This window comes from Cibotium barometz, chromosome 31 (assembly GCF_041138505.1).
Source record: "Cibotium barometz isolate CiBa-2024 chromosome 31, ASM4113850v1, whole genome shotgun sequence".
NCBI classification, from domain to species: domain Eukaryota; kingdom Viridiplantae; phylum Streptophyta; class Polypodiopsida; order Cyatheales; family Cibotiaceae; genus Cibotium; species Cibotium barometz.
The window spans coordinates 26,024,517-26,027,684 of record NC_141076.1 but is presented as its reverse complement, the minus strand read 5'-3'; the positions used below and the strand labels follow the sequence as shown (position 1 = coordinate 26,027,684).

The 3,168-nt window shown below is 40.4% G+C and overlaps 1 pseudogene; it reads right to left on the bottom strand.

Moving 5' to 3' along the window:
• Window positions 1-1,204: 1,204 nt before the first annotated feature.
• On the bottom strand, window positions 1,205-3,168 carry LOC147620666 (uncharacterized; annotated as a pseudogene).

Genomic DNA, 3,168 nt, shown 5'->3' with positions numbered 1-3,168 from the left:
AATCCTTTTTCGAGTAACTTGACATGAATCCTTCTCACCATGGGTTGAAGAGGAAAAGGCATTTTTGAATAAGCATATTCTTCATAGTCTAATCCATTTACTACTTTTTTTAGAGCAAGCTTGAGGACAAAGAAAACCCAGCTTCTCCTAATATTGGAGATATCTACAACAAAGTATTACGTGTACTCTAAGAAATCAAGGAGCTAACTTGGCCACGCCGTTGTAATGTCGCTGGGCACAACAACAGGTAATGTTGCCTAATATTATTTTTGCTTATAAGAATAATGTGGGGCATGAATGATGATCCCTTTCGGTTGTTTTCACATTATGGAAAAACTTGAAGAACTCCATTTGAGACCCTAGATAGTGATAAAGCAATTTACAAGAGAACCGGCCTCATTAGTGCTCATAAGAATAATGTGGGGCATGAATGATGATCCCTTCCAATTGTTTTCATAATATGGCAACTTGAAGAACTCCATTTGAGACCCTAGATAGGGATAAAGCAATTTACAAGAGAACGTGGCTCATTGGTGCTTATAAGAATAATGTGGGGCATGAATGATGATCTCTCTTTCGGTTTGTTTTTTGTATTATGGCAAAACTTGAAGAACTCCATTTGAGACCCTAGATAGTGATAAAAGCAATTTACAAGAGAGCCGGCCTCATAAGAAGAATCTTGGCCATGAAGAAATACACGTTAGTGCAAAAAAATTTCCAAGGGGGATTGAAGCTCGTCGATTGTAGTGTGTACTGCTACTATTCAAGAGCTTAGCAAGATGGCAAGTCAGAGGATGCAGCTGTTTCCAGCTCCTCCAATCTAGACATTGTCCGCTGCTTAATCTCGACATGCTGCCATACCGCCAAGCCAATTTAATCTCGACATACCGCCAAGCCAATTTAAATTAATAATTATCCTATGTACTTTACCTGGATTGTCCACTCGGAAGCAGAGAGCCACCCAGCCTCCTTTGGGGATGCTTATAGTGTTGCTCAGGAGGGTCAACCAGGTCGAATGTGGCAGGATCACTAGTATTGTTGTAGTTTCCCACGCCCTAGCCTACCACGTAGAAGTTAAAGCCACGGAGGTGGATGGGGTGGCTCTCAGTGCCGAGAATGCCGGTGCCCTATGTAGGACGAGCTACACACTGGACTTAAACGGCAACAACCATGAGAGTCCTGCCCTTGTCTTTGCGCAGTGAGGTTATAGTTGAAGGACCTCATGGGGTTGTCCGGTAAGACTACTCCTCTCATTATCTTTGATACGATTATGCTTTGAGAACCCTCTTTCACGTGTGGCGGTGCTCACCGGAACCACAAGGAGTGCTTTTGCCAAAGCTTCATGAGATTTGGATTAGATTCAACTCACTCTTTTTCACCACGATAATGTCCCCATGCTTTGTGGAAGTAGTAAAGCTTTGATTTAATTTATACAATGTGAGACAAAAATGATCCACTTCAAACTCACATTGCATTGCATCCATAAGCTTACTCCCTTGATCACCAAAGTTTGTACATAATCGATCCATAAATCCCTTGTGCGTTTTACCTTGAGCATGAACATCCTTCTCATTGCTAGAAGGAGAAAAAAACTTTGCCGCATTTGAAAAGAGGCAAATTGGTAAATCTAGCATTTATTCCATTGATTAATTCACTAACAAATGCCTCCACTAGTAGAGTTTGGCAACAAAGAGTAACGCAAAGCATGCCTTTCAACACAACCGTCCTCTCAAACATAGACAAGTGCATGATTGTTGACCTTATTCAAAAACTCTCTTTAGTTCTTTGAACCATACCCAAATAGATTACCAAAATACCTCTTTTGAAGGAGCTAAATAACAACATCTAAGGCATTTGCAACATCCATGATATCCACATGGCCTTTTAGAAACTTCTTATTGAGAATGTTCATTTCATGCAATATATCCGCCATAAAATGAATCAAGAATTACACTTGAAACATTGTAGCAATGTTATAGAGATTTGCATCATTCTCCTTAAAGTCACTCAAGAGGGTAGGCATCGTATCCACTAATCTTTTCATAACTTTACCCCTTGAACACTGTGTATCCTTAGAACTTCTAAGGGTTTAAGACTAAATGCCTTCATCAACCTATCGAGATTCTTGTGACGTGTGGACCTTCCCACCCATGCATGAACTCTATTGGCAAAAGCATCCAAAAATCCAAATTCCACATATTTGTCACATGCATCCGAGACCACAAGCGCTTCATGATGAGCAACACAATGTACACCAATGACATGTGGCACTTTCTCTTGCAATTTGGCAAGCACTCCATTGTTCACACCTCTCATACATGAGGCTCCATCCGATGTAAACCCAATGAGCTTCGCAGCAAGAGACAAGCCCATTTCTTCCAAGAGAGTCATCAATGCATTGAACTTTGTTTGGGCTTTCCCATCATCCAACGGGAGCAAAGCCACAAACTTACAAGCGCATGGACCATTACCTTTGGGAAGCTGAATGGTTGTAGCCCCCTCTTTACCATAAGGGTTATTGATTCTTAATTCTTTACACCACAAGCATCTTACTCTTACTTTCCCATTTTTAGAAAAAGGATGTGCCCACATATGTATTTGTTTCCATTGCGGAATGAAAGTTCTTACCTTTTTTTCAAGCGGCTCAACATTGTCATGTTTCTCCCAAAGAGAACTTGCTTCGATAACTTCCTCATTCAAGTTAATGGCGTCCCTTCGCTTTAGGCCAAAAGCATCCTTGATATTCTTTTGCCTAGGATCATTTCTAGGTCTTTCAATCCGAGATGTCTTGTTGGTATTTGCTTCATTCATGTGATGATAGTTGAGACCTATTAAAATAAGACTAAAGTCTATCTTAATGAATTATATGATTAAATAGAAAAGAAAACCTTTTATTTTAAATAGAAAAGAAAACCCTTTATGATTAAATAGAAAAGAAAACCCTTAATGATACAAAGAAAACCCTTTATTTTAAATAGAAAAGATGGAGAGACGAAGATATAGCCACCACACACATATATAGAGAGAGAGAGAGAGGAGGAGGCGGCGGGTAGGTCATTATTATAGCGTTGGTTGCAGGCTTTGCAGGGGTCGTAGACTCTGGAGTCTGCACTGTGCAGTGCTGCGCCGACTTGTCAAGCTCAGCTGAGTCATGGCACCAATGACCAT